The 26,568-nt window shown below is 43.8% G+C and overlaps 1 protein-coding gene and 1 long non-coding RNA gene across 6 annotated transcripts in view; both read right to left on the reverse strand.

The window, feature by feature from the left end:
* LOC115113350 (DNA nucleotidylexotransferase) overlaps positions 1 to 26,568 on the reverse strand; it is a 143,542-nt gene that overhangs the window by 13,574 nt on the left and 103,400 nt on the right. The gene's annotated exons all lie outside the window — the stretch shown is intronic.
* On the reverse strand, positions 6,655 to 13,601 carry LOC115113352 (uncharacterized). Of its 2 annotated transcripts, XR_003861104.2 has the most exons (3): positions 10,770 to 13,587; positions 10,397 to 10,475; positions 6,655 to 7,358 (listed from the first exon to the last, which is right to left on the reverse strand). It is a non-coding gene; the product is annotated as an uncharacterized LOC115113352 (long non-coding RNA). The 2 variants fall into 2 exon arrangements; XR_010461642.1 differs by having other exon boundaries at positions 10,397 to 13,601.

A 26,568-nucleotide genomic window follows, 5' to 3' on the forward strand; every position in this document is an offset into this window, starting at 1 on the left:
AGTCTTTAGCCACATGGTATTTGATTGGTTTGCTAATTTAGTAGCTAGTTATTAGCTAAGTGGTTAGCTTCTTACAAAATCAAGCTTCTCTTGGTAACAGCAGAGAATCGCTTCCTGGATCAAGTGCCTTGCTGTCTTATATATGTTTTGTGTGTGCAGCAAACTTGTTTTGTTACTTGTATAATTTTATTAGCTGGGATGTATGTCCTGCAAATAGTTTATGTCAAAGAATGTATAAAAGGTTAGCATTCACTATAGGATTTTACATGTACTTTACATGTAACCTTCGAATTACAGAGGCTCAGTGGGGTTGGAAAATGTTGCCCCTTGTGTTTACTGCCAGTATTACTGGGATGGCACAAGTTTGGAATGAAGGTATAACTGTCTGGAATTAAAAGTTCACATGTGAAAAACAATCACATGTAACAATCTAATTTGCAGTTTCATATACTGTATGAAAAATGTTGATGTGATTGTTACTCACACTTGAACTTGCAATTCCACATGTGAAAGTGAACATCAAATTAGCAGTTTCACATGTAAGAAATCTCCACATTTACTCCAATGTAAACAAAGTAAATGTAAAACACTGTATAGCCTAAAAACATGGTTAAAACTATCATTTTTATATCATAGATGGTTAGTACTTGCATCCATAGCGTAGTCTGGGTTGCATTTCTCCAGCCCCATCCCTCAGCTTTTAACAGATACTGTGGTTGGGAAAACAGAGTATTCATGTTTTAATTAGGACTACCGCTTTAAACACCTTTAATAGAGTAATATTATATGGTGCAAATATTATGTAGTATTATGATATGGTGCAATCCTCTGAGTGAGTTACTTTTGTGCCATTAATATCAAGCAAAACTCCTTAAGTCGAGAATAAAATTCTGAGTTTTGCAAACAAAAATAATGATATCGAAAGAAAAACATAAACCCAAAAGTATTGATGGCGAAATAAAATATTACACGATATTTTTTGGGGGGGGTGAATATTGTTTTATCATAAAGCAATTAATTAAAATGCCTCTCTCTTTCCTGCAATTTTCCCTGTCTTTGGTTATGTTACATTGGCCTTTGCTTTCACTGCCTTTTTTCCAGTTGCAAGTTTTGGTACATTTATTCCAACAACATAGGACCCTGCATCCCACTGCTGGTTTGCCTCAGAAGTTAAGCAGGGTTGGTCCTGGTATGTCCCTGGATGGGAGACCAGACACATCTGGAAGTGGTCAAAAATAATGATAAACAGTGAAACATCACATGTCTGACTCTAGCGTTTCACTGTAGTAACATAACACATAGATCATGTATGTCATGGTTACTGTACTGCACACAAAAGCAGGAGGTTCCATCTGATGCAGGACATTTCAATGTATGTTCAGTGGAGTGTCCCGTGAATTATTCATGGTCCAAACTGAAATTGGATATATGGATGGATGGGTGCCACCCACCCCAAGGGCCATGTCAATTAATGTTACATGACAGGCAGACAGACCCAACATCGGAGCCGGAGTGAAAACCTCTGCCATTCACTTTCATCAATAATGCAGCAGGACCTGTCTCTAGAGTTAGCCCGATTGACAACACTCCCCCCATCTCTCTCATCCCCCCCTCATATTCTCTTCTGAGTTCAGAATATTTGTTTTATTTTTCTAATTCCATAATAATAGATTGCAACAATAGTTGTGTATTCATGGATAATAGCTTGAGATTGAATTTCATTTTTGGCACAAAAACATCTGCAAGGAATAGGATCTATAAATACCACTCCTTTTCTCTCCCAGGATAGAGTGATAATGGGCCTAGTGTGGGAGGATGGGAAGGAGGGGGGAAGGGTGAGGAAATGAGGGGGCGATGGTGAGAGGGGTGGCAAAGAAAGGGGATGTGAGAGGAACTTTCATTGTGGTATTGTTCACCCTGGCGGGGGGACTGTTGTAATGTGTGTTTCCCCCCCTATCTGTCTCGGTCTGTATGTCTCTGTTCTCTCTTTTCTCTCACAAGTTTTCTTGATCTCTCCATCCATATCTCCAACTCAGTTTCATTGATTCCCTCAGAAACGCTAGACTCCTACGAACTCTTGCGAGCTTACATTCTGTTTCATTACACAGATTAACAGGGGCACAAATGTGGTTTTAGAAATGGGGGGGACATAACATATATATTTATTTTATATATAGTTGAATAAACACTCCAAACAGCCTAACCAACCGCTCGGAGGCGTCCGTATGGTCCTAAAGCACGTTTTGTATCACATTCTAATTATAAAACTGGTTGCACAGCTGCGGATAGGTTCTGGCCACAACCAGATTCAAACTATTTGAGTCCCTCCCTTCCCTCCACTGTATGGCTGATCTTGAGGAAGTTGGTGTTGATGCTGCTGTAGCAGAAGTTATAACAGGAGAGCATAACTTAATTGAAAGAACGGAAAACTGCATTGAAGGCTTTTCTCAGGGAAGAAGATATTTAGGCTTTTCTGGGTTGGCAAGAGCTTGATTTACCACCTGCCTCCTCTGGTAGTGAAGAAAATGTGACAGATTGAGGAACCAATTCTCATTGTTTTGTCGCCTTTGGTCGCCCTCATGCAAGACATTACCATGTTGTTTTTGGTAGCCCAGGGTCTTGGTATAAGTTAAATAATAAGACCAAATAAAATAAAATGCACTTGAAAAAAATTGGGATTTGATTTATTCCTATTCTTTAACTTTAATTATTGGTTGAGATGGAGATGTGAAAGCCAGACTAAATTAGCAAATCTGATCATAATTCTATCGTCCCTATTCCTACTTACAAGCAAAAACTAAAGCAGGAAGTACCAGTGACTTAATCAATACGGAAGTGGTCAGATGACGCAGATGCTAAGCTACAGGACTGTTTTGCTAGCACAGACTGGAATATGTTCCAGGACAAATCCGATGGCATTGAGGAGTATACTACATTAGTCACCGGCTTCATCAATAAGTGCATCGATGACGTTGACTCCTTTGACCGTACGTACATACCCCAACCAGAAGGCATGGATTACAGGCAACATCCGCATTGAGCTAAAGGGTAGAGCTGCTGCTTTCAAGAGCGGGACACTAATCCGGACGGTTATAAGAAATCCCGCTATGCCCTCAGACGAACCATCAAACAGGCAAAGCTTCATTAAAGGACTAAGATTAAATCGTACTACACCGGCTCCAAAACTCGAATGTGGCAGGGCTTGCAAACTATTACGGACTACAAATGGAAGCCCAGCCGCGAGCTGCCCAGTGACATAAGCCTACCAGATGAGCTAAACAACTTCTATGCTCGCTTCGAGGCAAGTAACACTGAAAATGCATGAGAGCACCAGCTGTTCTGGACGACTGTGTGATCATGCTCTCCGTAGCCGATGTGAGTAAGACCTATAAACAGGTCAACATTCACAAGGCCGCAGGGCTAGATGTATAACCAGGATGTGTACTCCGAGCATGCGCTGACCAACTGGCAAGTGTCTTCACTCACATTTTCAACCTGCCCTGGCCGAGACTGTAATACCAACATGTTTCCGCAGACCACCATAGTCCCTGTGCACCAAGATAACCTGCCTAAATGATTACCGACCCGTAGCACTCATGTCTGTGGCCATGAAGTGCTTTGAAAGGCTAGTCCTGGCTCACAACACCATCATCCCAGAAACACTAGACCCACTCCAATTTGCATACCGCCCCAACATATCCACAAATGACGCCATCTCTATTACACTCAACACTGCCCTTTCCCACCTGGACAAAAGGAACACTGTGCAATGACTACAGCAGAGTTCAACACCATAGTGCACTCAAAGCTCACCACTAAGCTAAGGAACACTGGGATTAAACACCTCCATCTGAAACTGGATCCTGGACTTCCTGATGGGCTGCTGCCAGGTGGTAAGGGTAGGCAACAACACATGTGCCACGTTGATCCTCAACACGGGGGACCCTCAGGGGTGCATGCTTAGTCCCCTCCTGTACTCTCAATTTACCCATGACTGCGTGGCCAAGCATGACTCCAACACCATCAGTAAGTTTGCTGTCTACGGTGGTAGGCTTGATCACCGACAACGATGAGACAGCCTATAGGAAAGAGGTCATAGACCTGACCGTGTGGTGCCAGGACAACAACCTCTCCCACAACGTGATCAAGACAAAGGAGATGACCATGGACTACAGGAAAAGGAGTGCCGAGCATGCCCCCATTCTCATCGATGGGGCTGTAGTGGAGCCGGTTGCGAGCTTGAAGTTCCTTGGTGTCCACATCACCAACAAATTACCATGCTTCAAACACACCAAGACAGTTGTGAAGAGGGCAAGACAACACCTATTCCCCCTCAGGAGACTGAAAAGACTTGGCATGGGTCCTCAAAAAGGTCTACAGCTGCACCATCGAGAGCATCCTGACCGATTGCGTCACTGCCTGGTATGGCAACTGCTCGGCCTCCGACCACAACGCACTACAGAGGGTAGCGCATACGGACCAGTACATCACTGGGGCCAAGCTTCCTGCCATCCATGACCTCTATACCAGGCGGTGTCAGGGGAAGGCCCTTAAAATTGCCAGAGATTCCAGCCACTCTAGTCATAGACTGTTCTCTCTGCTACCGCACGGCAAGTTGTACCGGAGCGCCAAGTCTTGGTCCAAAAGGCTTCTTAACAGCTTCTAACCCCAAGCTATAAGGCTGCTGAACAGCTAATCAAATGCTACCCGGACTATTTGCATTGACACCCCCCTTTTTTTTGAGCTGCTGTACTCGCTGTTTATCATGTATGCATAGTCACTTTACCCCTACCTACATGTACATATTACCTCAATTATCTCGAATAACCTGTACACCCGCACATTGACTCAGTTCTGGTGCCCCCTGTATTATTATTGTTATTTATTGTTGCTCTTTCTTTTCTTTTTTAGTTTAGTTTATTTAGTAAATATATTTCTTAACTCTATTGTTGGTTAAGGGCTTGTAAGTAAGCATTTCACTGTAAAGTCTACACCCGTTGTATTCGGTGCACGTGACAAATACAATTTGATTTGAAAACGCAATTCAACATCACTTTCGCTATACATTAAATAGCCTATTAAAAACAAGTTATCAAATATTATATTGGATTCACGTCTCCAACTAAAATCCAAAATAAAAGTTATTGAATAGGATTAAGCCAGTGGCTCAGATGAAACTGTCCAAGCAATAGATACCCTTTAAATGTTGATATTCAGTTGTGTTGACGATCAAACACAATTCAATATTAGTTATTTTGTCATGTCTATTGCATTATTTACACTTTTGAAATGTATTTATCATTGTCATTATTACACTTTTTTGAGAACCATACTTAGGTAGCTTTTTTCCCCACATGTATTGGTGGGTAGTTGTCCATGTATAGTTGCCTGTGAGCAATACGTTGGCTTCACGGTTTCGCTGGATGTTTATTGTTTTGTTGGCGACAGCTTAAAATATAGATGTACGCTCCCCACGCTGCACCTTGGTCCACTGTTTCCACCTTAGACGATCATGATACAACCTCTACAGAGAAAGCATCCCATGCCCTATGCCAGGTTGCAGAAATGTCTACACATACAGCAAAGCAAGGGAGAACCATGCAAAAAATATGACTTGGTAATAGGTTCAGTGCCAGATGCAACCAGGACTAGTGAGGTGGACCACAAACAACAACATACTGAGGTAAGACTCAGCTTTGGCTTCTTCCTGTCCAACAAGCAGGATGCAGTGAAAGAGGGAGATGGGGAGAGGTTGTTGAAGTTATACACTGTACCTCTGTTGTTCTACAAGGCCTATGGTCATGTCCAGATAGCCTACAGTACCCTTCTACTGACCTTGCAAGTCAATGCCACTCATCCCTTTGGATGGCACACAGTCTTACCTGGAACAAGTTTTAAAATGGGAAGGGAAAGAATATACCTGTTGACTTACACCTAGACCACATCAACAACTTCTAGAAGTCGTTTTTAAGGGTCTGGGTCCAAACATGACAAAGCAAGAGGGAGACAGGATTAAGCAAATCCATTGGTGCCCTCAAGTACTTGATAGACATCACAGACTCTGAGTTTAAGGTATCTAAGTCTAGTGGCATCCATCATGCTGCTCATCAGACCGAGGACATTCTATCCCTTGTGGAGGTTATCAGGGAGGCAGAGCTGTTCAAAACCCAACCAGGCAGAGAGTTCACAGCATTCCTTGGTTAACAGAAACCGAGGTTCAAATTGAAGTAGTGGAGAAATCTTCCAGTTTGATTTGAAACAACTTATGTTCCAGGCTAGCTGTGGATGTGGCCTGCTTAGTCTGACTATCGAACCCTGTCCAAGCGGTAGATAGCGATGGGGAGTTAAGGAGTAGGAGTAGGCTAAGTCAACTAATGTTGTCACTGTTAACATTTCGTATTGATCTGCATTTGAAATTAGTTAAGTTTTGTATTTCAGTATAACTTGTATCTGTTTTTATCTGTATAACTTTTCATGCATCATTGTTCTGTTGTACTGTATTCTGTAACAACGTTAAAACTCATACTTCTTGATTAACTCATCATAATTTGAAAAAAATCCATAATGTTAACAGTTGAAATACCTCAGATAGTTTTGAGCAACAGTTATGTGTCACGACTCTCATGGGTTGAAGGAAACCAAGGTGCAGTGTGGTAGGCGTTCATGATATTTATTATACTGAACACCATAACAAAGAGACAACAAACACGCACAGTTCTGTGTAGGCAACTAAACAGCTAAACAGAAAATAACTACCCACAAAACACAGGTGGGAAAAAGGCTGCCTAAGTATGATTCCCAATCAGAGACAACCATAGACAGCTGTTCCTGATTGAGAACCATACCCGGCCAAAACATAGAAATAAAGAAACTAGAATGCCCACCCTAGTCACACCCTGGCCTAACCAAAATAGAGAATAAAAGCCTCTCTATGGCCAGGGCGTGACATTATGACAGTTTTTGAACAAGTAACAACATACAGATAGTAACACAGTCTCATTTCTGAACAGTCGTTCAACTAACTCTCGCTCAACTAAATCTATATAGAACAATGTCCCATCCCCCCCATAAAATGACAGTTGTGTTATAGCAGTTTGGTTCTAGTGGCCTACTGCTGACCAGTGGTGCCACGTTTGTTTAAGTGACCCTTTAATTTATCTGTCGAAGCTGCTGTGTTGTTTTTCCATCCCAAAGTCCTCAGCTTCCTCATCATATTAACCAATGTAATCATCATCTGGCTCAGTTAAGCTATCCTGATGGAAAGTAGGCTCTACACCGTCAATGTTACCAAATACTTCACTGATGATGTGCAGATTTGCTCTTGCATGTTGATGCTGTGAGTGGCAACACTGGTGTACCTGAAAGACAAATACATGCACCAATGAATAAGTAATAATAGCCATTATAATAGCCTGAAGTTCGGGAAAGTTCCCAAAGGCATACCTGTGTCTTATCGGATGTTTTTGAAAATATTATAGACACACTGGTGTGTTTCCAGATAAAAAAAAAAGTTTAACAGGGGTGTATGTGCGAAGTGTTATGTCTCATGGGTTTCATAACTACGTCTTAATAACAATTCAATTATAATAAGACGGGAGACAGGAATCAGTTCAACCATTTATTTGGAACGTGATATCTCAACACATACAACTCCTATGATGCTCAGCGGTACAACCCCAAAACATGACAACTTCTTCCCTCCTACATGAACTGTCTACCAAGTGTCTAGGTGCCCTCCTATCTCTTGTAGGATAATGGCGGTCAACCTGACTGCAGACTGTGGCATTGACACAGGTGTCACACACTTGTGTGGTGCGGCTGGGTCAGTGCCCTGAGTTACGTGACTGTGAGCTCATATGTGACGACTGCTGGGTCAGGGTGTCACCCATTAACAGTTCTGGACCACTCACGACTGGTTCTGTCTGTGTTGCTTTACTCAACAGTAACTGATCTGTGTGCCTTTTCCAGATGGTGTCCTCTTCAGTCTGGACAGTGTAGGATACAGGACCAGTCTGAGCAGTGACTGTAGCAGGAACCCACTTTGGTCCTTTGAGGTAGTTCCAATCTAAGACAGTTTCTCCAGGATTGAAAGCTCTGTCCTTTAATCTCAGTTCACAATGTTTGACTTGACGCTTCTGTTGACGTTGCACTGCCTCCTTTGCGTTCTGAGGTTTGAATAGGTTGAAGCTTGTGCGTAGCTCTCTCTTTATGAGTAGCGATGCAGGTGAAGCCTTGGTGGTTGCGTGAGGTGTGTTCCTGTAGAATAGCAGGAAGCTGTTCAAACATTAGTGTAGTGTCCCTTGACCCTGAGATGCTTTTAAGGCATGTTTCATGGTCTGTGCAAACCTATGTGCAAGCCCGTTGGTGGATGGATGATACAGTGCCGATCTGATGTGGTGTAAGCCATTCACCGGTATAAACGTGGCCATTTCCTGTGACATCAGTGATACCTCTCATGGTGACATTCAACTGTTCAAAGTCTTTAACAAGATGTGTGCTGGCTGAAGTTGGTGTTTCATTGTCTTTTTGTAGACTGAGTCTGGCACGAGATTCAGCTGCGCCTGTGTCAATTTCCATACGCACCGGCTGCCCCTCTAGCAAGGGAGAGACATAGTAGCTGTTCGGCCCCGAGCAAAAGTCAGTATATTCAGTGTGACTTCCTCGTCTGAGTCACTCACCTCTGTGTTCTTCTGCTAAACAGCGTGAACATGTCTCTTTTTCTTTCGTTGGAATGTCTCTTGTTTCCAGTCTTCGACATTTTCTCTGAGATCTTTTTGTTTCTGCAGGCTCGTTTGACGTGGCTATTTTGTACCACATGCTCGGCAATCCATGTCTTCACAACAGCATGTAGACGCCTGATGAACCACTCTGCCACAGCGGCTTGATTTCCCTGTCTCTGATTTTCAGTTGCAACTCTGTGCACTTTTCCTGATGAACTTAACTGCTGAACCTCTTTAGCAGCTACAGTAGTTCCATGGACACACTGATTTCAATGGCCTTTGCCAAGGTCAGATTACTTTCAGTCAATAGTCTCTTTTGTGTAGCTTCACTCTGTGGCCCACATACTAGTCTCTCTCTAATGGTGTATTTTAGAACATCATTCATCTCAGTGACCTGATAATTTCTTTAAAGAAGCAGCAAACATTGTAACTGATTCCCCTCTAACTGATTTCTTCTGTGGAATGTAAACCTTTCAGCAATAACTAGCAGTTTTGGTGAAAAGTGTCCTTTCAGCATTTCCCAATATCCCCATATGTCTTATTACCTGGCCTGTCTGGCTGTTGCAGGCTACTTAGTACATTAAATGTTCTTGGACCCATTACACTCAACAGTTCTGCCCCCATTGATGTCATTTACAAGGACACAATATTAATACTGTTCTGTATATGAACTCCACTATTCAATTCTTTCATCAAACTGTCCAAAGTTTCCAACAAGTCCAGACATTTTTCCTTTCTAAATAGGATCCTGATTATCACTCACTTCAATGTTGTCCTTAACCACCGAAATATATTCCTCAGTTACGTGATCTTCATCACTTCAATCACTGACATTTCCACCTCAAGATCGCTCATCTAGCAGTTTTTAATTCCAAAGTTAGTCTTCACAGTTGAATAAATGTTCTTTCCTTTACTTCTGTATATTTCTCCCTTTTTAATCACATTGTTTTCCCGCACGACGTCCGTCTCTAAATCCATTTCTGCCGTCCATGACGATGCTAATTCTCTCTCTTAGCTAGCTCAACTATTGCCTCTACTAGCAATACACTGTGCTAACATTATCTTCGACTATTCCACGGAAAATAGTTTTAAACATGTAAAAAATGACTTCTTCCTGACAGAATAGCTCCCGCAGGTTCAGACTTCCTCTTCGCCAATCTTTGGTTATGTCTCGTGGGTTTCATAACCACGTCTTTATAACAATTCAATAATGAATTTAGACGGGAGACAAGAATTAGTTCAAAAATGTATCTAGAAAGTGATTATCTCAGCACATTCAATTCTCATGATGCTCTGCTGCACAACCTCAATACATAACACAAAGCTTAGTTGAAATCGTTTTATCCATCATCTTAGCTAACACTACTGATATCAAAAATGCACAGGGACTGTGTTCTTTCATGTCCCTCAAACAGACCTAGGGGCTCATCAACTCAGGATGACATAGAGATATTGTCTGTTAAATTATGGGAAATCAGTTGGTTAAGCTTCCTCTTGAATTTGAGGGCGACAGGATCGGGTTGAGAAGGAAGTGAAAATTACCAGGGTCCATATTTAGGAGTTACAAACAGGTGGGACCTGATCCTTGATCAACACTCCAACTCTAAGACACTTTAGGAATATGAGCCCAGGGCATGAACTGATACTGGTTTCATTTGGTGACAATGTTTACTCACCCTCTTTGGCAATGGATCGAAGTTCTCCCAGCTTTGTAAAGCTCTCTTTGAAGGCTAATCCCCTTTTGCACCCTCTTCCCTGGTTGAAAGAAAATAAGATCCAACATTAGAGTCTAGATCAGAAAGTAGAATAATAACATACATAATAACATATGAACTTGCAAAAATAAGTCATCATACTGTCCATTACTATCGGTAACATTGTAACGTGAGGTTAGAGCATGTCTAAAGTTAGCTAGCTACACTAGTTTATTGTCTTTGAGAAAGTCTGTTACTTATGCACTAGCTAGCTAACGAGCTGCTAGCTAGGAATCCAATGAATGTTTAACATAGAATGGACTCGTTTGATATAAAATGATGTAGTTATATTTACCATTTGTATGTGACATGAACCTCATCCCCATGAGGTTCTCGATACAACCTGGCAACGTCCATGGAGGATGTCCGCCTCATTATTTACACCGAGCTGCATAGCAGTGATCCCCAGCTTCGCACCCTCCCTCATCTAGTACTCCATGAAGGCGACCAACGGCGACACAACAATGAAAATTGGATCATTGATCAGTCTCTTTTTCTTGACTAGCAGCAGAGCTAGCTAGTAAATCAAGCTGTTGCCAAACCCAGTCTGGAGAAGAGCGAAAACATCTTTCCTCTGAGATGATCTTTTAATGCAGTTATATGCTTTTCTTTCAATGAAGTTATGCCCTCCAGTTTTGATATACAGTAACTGATGCTATAGCAGCATCAACGCCAACCTCCTGAAGAGGAACTATTGTTGTTGTGATTTTCGACTTCTGTTTCCAATACAGGCGCTTCTCGTTGTCATCTTCAACTAAACCACCCCCACAGATTAGCAGAAAACACTGATTGGACTAGCCATACCCTGAAGGGAATGGAGGGGCTCAAAAGATTTGAATCTGGTCATGACCAGTTTGGATTTGTGTAGCGAAATGTAAGCTTGCGAGATCCGGATGGTTCGTACGAAGCTACAGAGAGGCACTGACCTTCAGAATAATTTATTGTGAATAACGGTCCCTTAATAGAATATGATCAGACAGCACAGACATTGCTTAGCATGGCCTTACCAGGAACAGTCTGTACAGATCTGGAAGTAAAAAGTACATTTCAATTTAATATTGTTACAACAGTAATTAAGTGTGCACTATACATCTGTGGCTTCTGATCTTTCAGTAGAATCCAATCAAAAGTCAAAGTAAAATCTCAACCCTGAAAAACAGTACAAGCAAAACAGACACACACAACTTTTTGATTACTCAAAATTAGCCACCAGTAAAATTAGCCACCGGCGATATGGACTCGGAAGGAGTCAGGGTATTCATACTATGTGAGATTCGCCCAGTAGAGCGTGGTGAACGAAGTTACGCAATTGCGCACACCCTCCATAGAGCCTCTGACCGCATAGCCTGATCAAGCATAAATCAGCTTTCAGTAGTCTCAGTACTGTACCACCACAGGCCATCAGTTTAACACCCTGCTCCTGTCCCTCTCTCATTGCACACCATCAATTTCACTGTAGCTCCCTCTCCCTGACTCTCCCCTATCACTCCTATTACACCAGCCTTAATTGTCTCTCTGACCTCCATGGAAAATGACCCAATCACACAGCAATTGTAGCCTGAAATGAGAGTCCATATTTGCATTGTTCCCCTGTCACTGGGGGTGTGATTTCTTTGGTGGATGGAGAGAAAAGGGTACATGTTCAAGGAGAGGAAGAGTGAGAGGCATTGTGAAGGGTTTGCTTTGAAGAGATATCTGTATTAAAAGCATGACAATCTCCTCACAATAGAAATTGGCAAACAATTCAGTGCATTCGGAAAGTACTTAGACCCCTTGACTTTTTAGACATATTGTTACGATAGAGCCTCATTCTAAAATTGATTGAATAGTTTTTCCCCACCCGCGTCAATCTACACACAATACCCCATAATGATAGAGCAGAAACATGTTTTTAGAAGTTTTTGCAAATAAAAAGCCAAATAAAATAAGTAAGCAAGCAAGCTCAGCACACCTGTATTTGGGGAGTTTCTCCCATTCTTCTTTGCAAATCCTCTCAAGCTCTGTTAGGTTGGATGGGGAGCGTCACTACACCGTTATTTTCAGGTCTTTCCGGAGATGTTCGATTTGGTTCAAGTCCGGGCTCTGGCTGGGCCACTCAAGGACATTCAGAGACTTGTCCCCAAGCCACTCCTGCATTGTCTTGGCTGTGTGCTTAGGGTCGTTGCCCTGTTGTTATGTGAACCTTTGGCCCAGTCTGAGGTCCTGAGTGCTCTGGAGCAGGTTTTCATCAAGCATCTCGCAGTACTTTGCTCAGTTCATTTTTCCCTTAAACCTAGTCTCCCAGTCCATGCCGCTGAAAAACATCCCCACATTATGATGCTGCCACCACCATGCTTCAACGTAGCGATGGTGCCAGGTTTCCTCCAGATTTGACGCTGGGCATTCATGCCAAAGAGTTACATTTTGGTTTATTCAGACCAAAGAGTCTTGTTTCTCATGGATTGAGGGTCCTTTAGGTGCCTTTGGCCAACTACAAGTGGGCTGTCATATGCCTTTTACTGAGGAGTGGCTTCCATCTGGCCAGTATACCATAAAGGCCAGATTGGTGGAGTGCTGTAGAGATGGTTGTCCTTCTGGAAGGTTCTCCCATCTCCACACTCTGGAGCTCTGTCAGAGTGACCATCGGGTTCTTGGTCATCTCCCTGACCAAGGCCCTTCTCCCCCGATTGCTCAGTTTGGCACGGCAGCCAGCTGTAGGAAGTCTCTTGGTGGTTCCAAACTTCTACCATTTAAGAATGATGGAGGCCACTGTGTTTTTGGGGACCTTCAATGCTTTAGACATTTTTTGGTACCCTTCCCCAGGTCTGTGTCTCGACAAAATCCTGTCTCTGCGCTCTACGGACAATTCCTTTGACCTCCTGGCTTGGTCTTTGCTCTGACATGCACTGTGGGACCTTATATCGACAGGTATGTGCCTTTCCAAATCATATCAAATCAACTTGATTGGAGGTGGACTCCAATCAAGTTGTAGAAACATCTCAAGGATGATCAATGGAAACAGGATGCACCTGAGCTCAATATCGAGCCTCATAGCAAAGGATCTGAATACTTATGTAAATAAACAATCTGTTTTTTTTTGTTTTATAGGTTTGTAAAAATGTCTAAAAACCTGTTTTCACTTTGTCATTAGGGGTTATTGTGTGTAGATTGATGAGGAAAATCTATTTTATAATAAGGCTGTAATTTAACAAAATGTTGAAAAAGTCAAGGTGTCTGAATACTTTCCAAATGAACTGAATATAGTCATGGCAAATTTGAATCCAAACGTTGGCTCCTAGGAGTTTTTAGTTGAATTTTACATTTCTGTGTGCACACCATGATTAAAATCTGTAAATACTTTCATTATATGTGACTCATTTCAGGAAACTAGGCGTATGTCACGCATCCCTACTTCACAGGAGCGCCATTTGAACGTAAAGTTTTTGTAAACATTTTGGAAGAAAAACCTTCTGGAACATTCATGTCCAAATCTGTAAATATTAATAAAAGTGTTAAATTATGAGCCTAGTTGGTTTAGCCACGGACAAATACAGCAACCTTACCGCTAGACATGATTGGCTGAGATAATGAGTGGGCTGGACATGCTGAACGATGAGTTCGGATTGGTCTGCCTTGTAGCACACTTCTGTCTATAATATGAGCTGGTCAGTATGTGTAGGTAATCCTTTCCAACGTGGCTATTTTGAAAGATATCACATAGCAGAACTGTATACGTGTTGCTCTCAACTTTCTGGAGGACCAAGTTTTGAAACCAGTGGATTAAGAGTATGATAGCTAAGGAAATTAAGAAAATTCTGACATTTGATTGCAAGTATGCTGATGGAGTCAAAAAGAGAACACACAGAAGGCTGTTGTATAACACACCTGTCTCCGGATTACATCTTCAAACTAAGGGCAACCATGGCATCCATGACAGAGAGGGAGAAGTGTCCATCCATGTAAACGGGTAAGAGAGTCTAACTACATTTTCAGATATTACACGTTTCTAATTTTGTCATAAAGTCATTTTCATTTCAAGTTAACGTGTACTGGCTGGCTAGCTAACGTTACATGTTTGATCTGTGTGGTAATACAATTCGTATCTCAGAGCCATTTGCTAGTTATAACCTAATGTTAGCTAGCTAACATCATACCTGGTTGGTTAGCTACCTGCACATTCATGTAGTATGGTAAAATTATGAGTTGGGATTATGGTAATGTTTTTGCTATCTAGCTACATCTAAACAAAATACTTCACTATGCAAGTAACTATTCAATAGAATGTTTATGATGTCACTGTGACAACTGTCGATAGACGTAGCTGGTAAATTTGCTCTGGCTATCTTCTCCGATTTCAGAGCACTCTAGCCAGTGTCAGCAAACATTGGCAAAAAAAAAGGGTAATTGGAGCACAGTTGCAGTCACCAACTCTCTGCATAACATAAAAATAGCCTAACCAGCTCTGCTAGGTCGAGTGAAATAGTCAGTGAACTGTTCTCTCATTTGTGTCTGGAAGTAGCTAGTCAATGTTAGCCAGTTAGCTTGGGTGCTTGACTGCTGTTTTTAGGACGCTCTGATCAACCCTACTCCTTGGCCAGTGTGCTCTCCGAATGCTCAGAGAGCGTAATGCTCTGAGTTTACGAACGGACAATCTGACAACGCTCATAGTTTATGAACGCCTAGAGCACACTCTGGCACTCCAGACTAAATTTACGAACCCACCTGTAGTATAATCCAGCGTTTAGTCTTGCAATCTTTGGTTGTTTAGTACATGGCCTCACATGTGAATCCTTAAAGAGATGGGTGGGGCTAAAGCTTAAAATGGTGTGAACACACCTAATACAATTAGTTGGTCAGAAGGTTCAAATCAACGTTTCCTATCATGGTGTCGATGTACTGTAGATCGAATTGCACTCAAGAAATGTTGTTCCCTATTATGGGTCATATTAGCAGGCTATCCCAGGGTAAAAACACTTAAAATTCATTACAAATACTTCCGTTCAAAAGTTTGGGGTCACTTAGAAATGTCCTTGTTTTTGAAAGACAAGCACATTTTCCGTCCATTAAAATAACATAAAATTGATCAGAAATACAGTGTAGACATTATTAATGTTGTTAATGACTATTGTAGCTGGAAATGGCTGATTTGTCGGAACATCTACATAGGCGTACAGAGGCAACCATCACTCCTGTGTTCCAATGGCACGTTGTGTTAACTAATCCAAATGTATCATTTTAAAAGGCTAATTAATCATTAAAAACATTTTGCAATTATGTTAGCACAGCTGAAAGCTGTTGTCCTGATTAAAGAAGCAATACAACCGTCCTTCTTTAGACTAGCTGAGTATCTAGAGCATTAGCATTTGTGTGTTCGATTACAGGCTCAAAATGGCTGGAAACAAATCATTCTCTTCTGAACTCGTCAGTCTATTCTTGTTCTAAGAAATGAAGGCTATTCCATGTGAGGCATTACCAAGAAACTGAAGATCTTGTACAACGCTCTGTACTACCCCCTTCACAGAACAGCGCAAACTGGCCCTAACCAGAATAGAAAGAGGAGTGGGAGACCCCGGTTTGAGAAACAGATGCCTCACAAGTCCTCAACTGGCAGCTTCATAAAATAGTACCTGCAAAACATTTACATTTACATTTAAGTCATTTAGCAGACGCTCTTATCCAGAGCGACTTACAAATTGGTGCTTTCACCTTATGACATCCAGTGGAACAGCCACTTTACAATAGTGCATCTAAGTCTTTTAAGGGGGGAGGGGGTGAGAAGGATTACTTTATCCTATCCTAGGTATTCCTTAAAGAGGTGGGGTTTCAGGTGTCTCCGGAAGGTGGTGATTGACTCCGCTGTCCTGGCGTCGTGAGGGAGTTTGTTCCACCATTGGGGGGCCAGAGCAGCGAACAGTTTTGACTGGGCTGAGCGGGAACTGTACTTCCTCAGTGGTAGGGAGGCGAGCAGGCCAGAGGTGGATGAACGCAGTGCCCTTGTTTGGGTGTAGGGCCTGATCAGAGCCTGGAGGTACTGAGGTGCCGTTCCCCTCACAGCTCCGTAGGCAAGCACCATGGTCTTGTAGCGGATGCGAGCTTCAACTGGAAGCCAGTGGAGAGAGCGGAGGAGCGGGGTGACGTGAGAGAACTTGGGAAGGTTGAACACCAGACGGGCTGCGGCGTTCTGGATGAGTTGTAGGGGTTTAATGGCACAGGCAGGGAGCCCAGCCAACAGCGAGTTGCAGTAATCCAGACGGGAGATGACAAGTGCCTGGATTAGGACCTGCGCCGCTTCCTGTGTGAGGCAGGGTCGTACTCTGCGGATGTTGTAGAGCATGAACCTACAGGAACGGGCCACCGCCTTGATGTTAGTTGAGAACGACAGGGTGTTGTCCAGGATCACGCCAAGGTTCTTAGCGCTCTGGGAGGAGGACACGATGGAGTTGTCAACCGTGATGGCGAGATCATGGAACGGGCAGTCCTTCCCCGGGCAGCTCCGTCTTGCCGAGGTTCAGCTTGAGGTGGTGATCCGTCATCCACACTGATATGTCTGCCAGACATGCAGAGATGCGATTCGCCACCTGGTCATCAGAGGGGGGAAAGGAGAAGATTAATTGTGTGTCGTCTGCATAGCAATGATAGGAGAGACCATGTGAGGTTATGACAGAGCCAAGTGACTTGGTGTATAGCGAGAATAGGAGAGGGCCTAGAACAGAGCCCTGGGGGACACCAGTGGTGAGAGCGCGTGGTGAGGAGACAGATTCTCGCCACGCCACCTGGTAGGAGCGACCTGTCAGGTAGGACGCAATCCAAGCATGGGCCACGCCGGAGATGCCCAACTCGGAGAGGGTGGAGAGGAGGATCTGATGGTTCACAGTATCGAAGGCAGCCGATAGGTCTAGAAGGATGAGAGCAGAAGAGAGAGAGTTAGCTTTAGCAGTGCGGAGTGCCTCCGTGATACAGAGAAGAGCAGTCTCAGTTGAATGACTAGTCTTGAAACCTGACTGATTTGGATCAAGAAGGTCATTCTGAGAGAGATAGCGGGAGAGCTGGCCAAGGACGGCACGTTCAAGAGTTTTGGAGAGAAAAGAAAGAAGGGATACTGGTCTGTAGTTGTTGACATCGGAGGGATCGAGTGTAGGTTTTTTCAGAAGGGGTGCAACTCTCGCTCTCTTGAAGACGGGAGGGACGTAGCCAGCGGTCAGGGATGAGTTGATGAGCGAGGTGAGGTAAGGGAGAAGGTCACCGGAAATGGTCTAGAGAAGAGAGGAGGGGATAGGGTCAAGCGGGCAGGTTGTTGGGTGGCCGGCCGTCACAAGACGCGAGATGTCATCTGGAGAGAGAGGGGAGAAAGAGGTCAGAGCACAGGGTAGGGCAGTGTGAGCAGAACCAGCGGTGTCGTTTGACTTAGCAAACGAGGATCGGATGTCGTCGACCTTCTTTTCAAAATGGTTGACGAAGTCATCTGCAGAGAGGGGGGGGAGGGGGAGGAGGATTCAGGAGGGAGGAGAAGGTGGCAAAGAGCTTCCTAGGGTTAGAGGCAGATGCTTGGAATTTAGAGTGGTAGAAAGTGGCTTTAGCAGCAGAGACAGAGGAGGAAAATGTAGAGAGGAGGGAGTGAAAGGATGCCAGGTCCGCAGGGAGGCGAGTTTTCCTCCATTTCCGCTCGGCTGCCCGGAGCCCTGGTGTCCAGTTCAGCAATAATAGCCTTAAAATCCTCAGCGAGAGCGACACGTAGTTCTCCTTGAAGCCAAATAAGTTCTGAAATTGTCACGTTATTACCTGTGCCTTCCGCCATGTCTGTCTCATTGTTTGGTGGGGAAGAGGCCACCGATGAGGATTTATTATCCTTTAGTCGACTATTACTTGGCATGTTCACATAAAAAGTTACAATATTGTATTAGAAAGAGACTTACATTGTGAAAAGTGCTGTAAAGTAGGTTAAGTTAGATTGTGGGAGCCTCTCTCAAACAGAGCTATTCACTCCAACATTCTAGCTCCACCCTCAGTACCAACATGTTTTACGCAGACCACCATAGTCCCTGTGCCCATGAACACCAAGGTAACCTGCCTAAATGACTACCGACCCGTAACACTCACGTCTGTAGCCATGAAGTGCTAGCTCTATCCAGCGCCGACAGAGATGGCCGCCTTGCTTCGCGTTCTCAGGAAACTATGCAGTATTTTGTTGTTTTTTGTATTATTTCTTACATTGTTACCCCAGGAAATCTTAAGTTTTATCATATACAGCCGGGAGGAACTACTGGATATAAGAGCAACGTCAATTTACCAACATTACGACCAGGAATACGACTTTCCTGAAGCGGATCCTCTGTTTGGTCCACCACCCAGGACAATGGATTGGATCCCAGCAGGCGACACAAAACAACGGAGGCTCCGTAGACGGTCACATTACGCACCGCTCCCGAGTTTACTACTCGCCAACGTCCAGTCTCTTGACAACAAGGTAGATGAAATCCGAGCACGGGTTGCCTTCCAGAGAGACATCAGAGATTGTAACGTTCTTTGTTTCACGGAAACGTGGCTCGCTCAAGACATGCTATCGGAGACGGTACAGCCACCTGGTTTCTTCACGCATCGCGCCGACAGAAACAAACATCTCTCTGGTACGAAGAAGGGCGGGGGGTATGCCTTATGATTAACGAGACGTGGTGTGATCATAACAACATACAGGAACTCAAGTCCTTTTGCTCACCTGACCTAGAATTTCTTACAATCAAATGTTGACCGCATTATCTACCAAGAGAATTCTCTTCGATTATAATAACAGCTGTATATATCCCCCCAAGCAGACACATCGATGGCCCTGAATGAACTTTATTGGACTCTATGTAAACTGGAAAACACATATCCTGAGGCTGCATTCATTGTAGCTGGGGATTTTAACAAGGCTAATCTGAAAAGAAGACTCCCTAAATTTTATCAGCATATCGAATGCGCTACGCGGGCGGAAAAAATCCTGGGCCATTGTAACTCGAACTTCTGCGACGCATACAAAGCCCTGCCCCGCCCTACCTTTGGAAAATCTGACCACGACTCTATTTTGTTGCTCCCAGCCTATAGACAGAAACTAAAACAGGAAAAGCCCGTGCTCAGGTCTGTACAATGCTGGTCCGACCAATCTGATTCCACGCTTCAAGATTACTTCGATCACGTGGACTGGGATATGTTCCGCATAGCGTCGGACAATAACATTGATGAATACGCTGATTCGGTGAGTGAGTTTATTAGCAAGTGCATCGGTGATGTTGTACCCACAGCAACTATTAAAACCTTCCCCAACCAGAAACCATGGATTGATGGCAGCATTCGTGCAAAACTGAAAGCGCAAACCACTGCTTTTAATCGGGGCAAGGCGACCGGAAACATGACCGAATACAAACAGTGTAGCTATTCCCTCCTCAAGGCAATCAAACAAGCTAAGCGTCAGTATAGAGACAAGTAGAGTCGCAATTCAACGGCTCAGACACGAGACCTATGTGGCAGGGTCTACAGTCAATCACGGACTACAAAAAGAAAACCAGCCCCGTCGCGGACCACGATGTCCTGCTCCCAGACAAACTAAACAACTTATTTGCTCGCTTTGAGGACAATAGAGTGCCAACGACACGGCCCGCTACCAAAACCTGCGGGCTCTCCTTCCCCACACCCAACGTGAGTCAAGCATTTAAACGTGTAAACCCTCGCCCAGACGGCATCCCTAGCAGCGTCCTCAGAGCATGCGCAGACCAGCTGGCTGGTGTGTTTACGGACATATTCAATCAATCCTTATCCCGGTCTGCTGTTCACACATGCTTCAAGAGGGCCACCATCGTTCCAGTTCCCAAGAAAGCTAAGGCAACTGACCTAAATGACTATCGCCCCGTAGCACTCACTTCCGTCATCATGAAGTGCTTTGAGAGACTAGTCAAGGATCATATCACCTCCACCCTACCTGACACCCTAGACCCACTCCAATTTGGTACCGCCCCAATAGGTCCACAGACGACGCAATCCCAATCACACTGCACACTGCCCTTACCCATCTGGACAAGAGGAATACCTACGTGAGAATGCTGTTCGAATGCTGTTCGACTACAGCTCAGCATTTAACACCATAGTATCCTCCAAACTCGTCATTAAGCTCGAGACCCTGGGTCTCGACCCCACCCTGTGCAACTGTGTCCTGGACTTCCTAACGGGCCGCCCCCAGGTGGTGAGGGTAGGAAACAACATCTCCATTCCGCTGATCCTCAACACTGGGGCCCAACAAGGGTGCGGTCTCAGCCCTCTCCTGTATTCCCTGTTCACCCATGACTGCGTGGCCATGCACGCCTCCAACTCAATCATCAAGTTTGCAGATGACACTACATTGGTAGGCTTGATTACCAACAACGACGAGACGACCTACAGGGAGGAGGTGAGGGGCCTTGGAGTGTGGTGTCAGGAAAATAACCTCACACTCAATGTCAACAAAACAAAGAGATAATCGTGGACTTCAGGAAACAGCAGAGGGAGCACCCCCCTATTCACATCGACGGGACAGTAGTGGAGAAGGTGGAAAGTTTTAAGTTCCTCGGCGTACACATCACGGACAAACTGAAATTGTCCACCCACACAGACAGTGTGGTGAAGAAGGGGCAACAGCGCCTCTTCAACCTCAGGAGGCTGAAGAAATTTGGCTTGTCACCAAAAACACTCACAAACATTTACAGATGCACAATCGAGAGCATCCTGTCGGGCTGTATCACCGCCTGGTATGGCAACTTCTCCGCCCACAACCGTAAGGCTCTCCAGAGGGTAGTGGGGTCTGCACAACGCATTACCGGGGGCAAACTACCTGCTCTCCAGGACACCTACACCACCTGATGTCACAGGAAGGCCAAAAAGATCATCAAGGACAACAACCACTCGAGCCACTGCCTGTTCACCCCGCTATCATCCAGAAGGCGAGGTCGGTACAGGTGCATCAAAGCTGGGACCGAGAGACTGAAAAATAAATTCAATCTCAAAGCCATCAGACTGTTAAACAGCCATCAGTAACATTGAGTGGCTGCTGCCAACATACTGACTCATCTCTAGCCACTTTAATAATAAAACATTGGATGTAATAAATGTATCACTAGTCACTTTAAATATGCCACTTTATATAATGTTTACATACCCTACACTAAGTCATCTCAAATGTTTATACTGCACTCTACCATCTACTGCATCTTGCCTATGCCGTTCGGCCATTGCTCATTCATATATATTTTTATGTACATATTCTTATTCATTCCTTTACATTTGTGTGTATAAGGTAGTTGTTGTGAAATTGTTAGATTACTTGTTAGATATTATTGCATGGTCGGAACTAGAACCACAAGCATTTCGCTACACTCGCATTAACATCTGCTAACCATGTGTATGTGACAAATGAAATTAGATTTGATTTGAAAGGCTGGTCATGGCTCACATTCAACACCATTATCCCAGAAACCTTAGACCCACTCCAATTTGCATACCGTCCTAACAGATCCACAGATGATGCAATCTCTATTGCACTCCACACTGCCCTTAAATGAATGCTATTCATTTACGACAGCTCAGCGTTCAAAACCATAGCGCCCTCAAAGCTCATCAATAAGTTAAGGATCCTGGGACTAAACACCTCCCTCTGCAACTGGATCCTGGACTTCCTGACGGGCCACCCTCAGGTGGTAAGGTTAGGTAACAACACATCCGCCATGCTGATCCTCAACACAGGGGCTACTCAGGGGTGCGTACTCAGTTCCCTCCTGTACTCCATGTTCACTCATGAATGCATGGCCAGGCACGACTCCAATACAATTATCAAGTTTTGCGATGACACAACAGTGGCAGGCCTGATCAACGACATGACAACCTATACGGAGGAGGTCAGAGACCTGGTAGTGTGGTGCCAGGACAACAACCTCTCCCTCAACGTGATTGTTGACTCCATTCTCATCGATGGGGCTGTAGTGGAGCAGGTTGAGCGCTTCAAAGTCCTTGGTGTCCACATCACCAACAAACTTACATGGTCCAAGCACACCAAGACAGTCATGAAGAGGGCACGACAAAACCTATTCCCCCTCAGCAGAGAGGGTGTGGGTCCTCAGATCCTCAAAAAGTTCTACAGCTGCACCATCGAGAGCATCCTGACCGGTTGCATCACTGCCTCATATGGCAACTGCTCGGCTTCCGACCGCAAGGCACTACAGAGGGTAGTGTGTATGGCCCAGTACATCACTGGGGCCAAGATTCCTGCCAGCCATGACCTCTATGCCAGGCAATGTCAGAGGAAGGCCCAAAAATTGTCAAAGACTCCAGCCACCCTAGTCATAGACTGTTCTCTCTGCTACTTCATGGCAAGCGGTACCGGAGAGCCAAGTCTAGGTCCAACAGGCTTCTGAACAGCTTCTACCTCCAAGCCATAAGACTCCTGAACATCTAATCAAATGGCTACCCAGACTATTTGCATAGTCACTTTAATAACTCTACCTAAATGTACATATTACCTCAACTGGTTCCCCAGCACATTGACTCTGTACCGGTTCCCGCTGTATATAGTCTCGCGATTGTTAATTTACTGTTGCTCTTTATTTACTTGTTCCTTTTTATTTCTTATTCATATTTTTAAACTGCATTGTTGGTTAGGAGCTTGTAGGTAAGCATTTCACTGTGAGGTTGTACCTGTTGTACTCGGCGCATGTGACTAATAAAATTTGATTTGATTTGAATTTTACTATTAAAAAAATCCTGTATCATGTATTTCTTACCTTAATTTTTCTTTTGAGTGGCAGCCAAAATATATTCATTGATATCACAGGAGGTTGGTGGCACCTTAATTGGGGAGTACAGGTTCATGGTAATGGCTGGAGCGGAATCGATGGAATGGTATCAAATACATCAAACACATTGTTTCCATGTGTTTGATGCCATTCTATTTCCTACATTCCAGCCGTTATTATTAACCCCTCAGCAGCCTCCACTGATTGAAACTGATATTGTGCCTGTAAAACCCCAACAAAAAAGTACAAAATAAATCAAACCAAAAATATATACGCTTGTTTTACTCCAATGTTTGTATACAAAGTAAATATAGAAACTCTATAGCCTCAAAACATAGTTAAAACTATAATTTTGATATCCTGAATGGTCAGTCCTTGCCTCAATAGGTCTGTCTATGAATTTGAGAGTGGTATCATTTCTCCAGCCCCATCCCTCAGCTTTTTACAAAAACAGTGGTGGGGATTACGCTTTGATATTTTCTACTGTGGATTGCCCTTTTAAGTGAAGTATATTGCCAGATTTGAAAGAAAAATATATACCAAAGCTTGCATTTTCCCATCTACTGTAGATTCAACCTAGTTTTATGCCATCTCCTCAAATCCCTGACACTCTGCCCTCTCAAAGCCAGAGCTTTCCAACCCGCTCTGAACGTAAACACCCAGAGATAAGCCATTGAGAATGTCCAAAACCATTTGGTGTGATCAAAGCAAATATTTCACACCGCAAAGTCCTTGAGCTGCTCTTGACTGGCTGAAGACTACATGTTTGAAAGTTTTTTAAGCTAAACTGCCTCCTGGTCTTTGTTATAGAGAATGGACAGTTTCTCCTGGTCAAGGAGAGTGATTGAGAGTTTTAATTTGGGTTGTATTCATTAGGGCATGCTACGGAAAACTAAAAGAAATGTGCATTTCTATCTGACTGTGCCAATAGGCCTGTTCTGGTCCAAGCCAGCAGAGTAGGCCCTGGTTACAGCAGCTGCACTCCGATTGGATTCAGGAGGCAGCAAATGAGGATCAATCAGTGCTGTGGATGAGGGGGCCTAAATGGACTATTAATCCTTATTCACACTGCAGGCCCTTGTGCTCACATCAGTTTTGTTTTTCAAATCCTGGCTGTCCAAACAGCAAGTTACAGGTGACCAAATCGGATCTGTGTGTGTTCAGACAGCAGTCTTTTGCTGACATGACTATGCTAGTTGTCATAGTAATGATGGGTGTGTGCAGTGGTGTAGGAGGATTGAGGCACCACCTGTGTAGAGCCATAAGCAAGAAAGAAAATATAAATCCAAAGGCAACGCTTTTCGTGGCCCGTGATTTTAATGCAGGGAAAGTGAAATCTGTTTTAACAAATTTTTGCCAGCATGTCACATGCGCAGCTAGAGGCACCAAAACTCTTGATCACCTTTACTCCACACTCAGAAATGCATACAAGGCTCTCCCTCGCCCTCCCTTATGCAAATCTGATCATAACTCTATCCTCCTGACTCCTGCTTACAAGCAAAAACTCAAACAGGAAGTACCAGTGACTCGCTCATACAGAAGTGGTCTGATGAAGTGGATGCTAAGCTACAGAACTGTTTTGCTGTTTCACTAGCACAGATTGAAATATGTTCCGGGATTCATAACATAGAGGAGTTTACCACATCAGTCACCGGCTCCATTAATAAGTTAATTCGATGACAGGTTAGAGTTGCCGCTTTCAAGAAGCGAGACACTAATCCGAACCCTTATAAAAAATTCCTCTACAACCTCCGACAAGACATCAAACAGGCAAAAGCATCAATACAGGACTAAGATCGAATCCTACTATGCCAGATCTGATGCTCATTGCAACTATCACAAATTACAAAGGGAAATCCAGCAGCGAGCTTCCCAGTGGAGCGAGCCTACCAGACGAGATAAATGCCTTTTTTGCTCGCAAGCAATACTGAACCATGCATGAGAGCACAAGTTGTTCCGGACAACTGTGTGATCTCGCTCTCCGTAGCCAATATGAGGAAGACCTTTAAAGGCTGCCCTGCTAGATGTATTACCAGGATGCCTACTCAGAGCATGCACTGATCAGCTGGCAAGGGACTTCACTAACATTTTCAACATCAGTCTTCTGTGATGTATATAAAGTGTAATATTGGAATGCAAACTCCAAATTGAAGACATTTCAACTCTATATCTGACACGGTACAGGTGTCTTCCTTTTTTAAAGCCCATAACAATGTACTGTATGTGAGGTGTAAACTTGTAACATGTACTCTTAACAACTTGATGAAACTTTTCTGCCCCTTGTTGAAACAAGCAAGGTGTTGTGGCGAACAGGATTGTGCTCAATTCAGAATTTTGCAGTTGATTCCTATTCTAATTGAATTGGCCACACCCCAAAGGATTTAGATTTTGAATTTGAGTGACAGGAAGTAAAATTTAAGTCAGTGCAATTCGAAGAAATTCCACTTAGTCATAGAACATGAGTTTCAGTGAATCTGACAGGTCACACTTCCGGATATCCCTTTTCTCTGGAAACAATGTTCATATAGTCTTTTAACCTTAGCGCGTAGAATAGTCAATTTCATCCGTGCTTTTTCTAACCTGATACAAACTTGTCTTTGTGTGACTTAGTCATAAGACTGGGCATATACTGTAGCTAAGAACCATTTAGGTGCGACAGCACAATGTGAGACATCCCGTGGGTTTACTATCTGCAGGAAGTCAGCTGTGTTGAACCTTGCAGGAAGGAGCACATTATAGTGTGAACTGTGACAAAACGATGTTGAGCCATCGTGCTATCAACCTCGGGGTATCTTAATCTGCACAGACAAACCAATCGCCTTTTATACTATCTTCCTCCCCTGTTTACACACATCTGCTGAACTGCCACGTAGACAAGAGGTTGTACTTTTTCTATAAATGCAGAGACCCGACTGTGTTTGTTAAGCTTTCAAATCTGAACCATTCTTGGTAATGATTTTGGGCTCTGGAGTGGCGCAGCAGTCTAAGGCACTGCATCTCAGTGCTATAGGTGTCACTACGGACCCTGGTTTGATTCCAGGCTGTATTACAACCGGCAGTGATTGGGAGTCCCATAGGGTTGCACACAAGTGGCCCAACGTCCTCCAGGTTAGAGTTTGGCCGGTGTAGGCCGTCATTGTAAATAAGAATTTGTTCTTAACAGACTTGCCTAGTTAAATAAATGGTTTAAGGCATTTTTGCAAATCTTCTAATAAAACTGTTGTTCCTATAGATCATTCCCGAGGAGACCGAGGTTAACTGTGGGCCATTCCATTCTGAACATGCAGAGTTAAGGGTGAGGCTGACTTTCTTACACGCAACCTC

Source organism: Oncorhynchus nerka, linkage group LG28, assembly GCF_034236695.1.
Source record: "Oncorhynchus nerka isolate Pitt River linkage group LG28, Oner_Uvic_2.0, whole genome shotgun sequence".
NCBI classification, from domain to species: Eukaryota; Metazoa; Chordata; class Actinopteri; order Salmoniformes; family Salmonidae; genus Oncorhynchus; species Oncorhynchus nerka.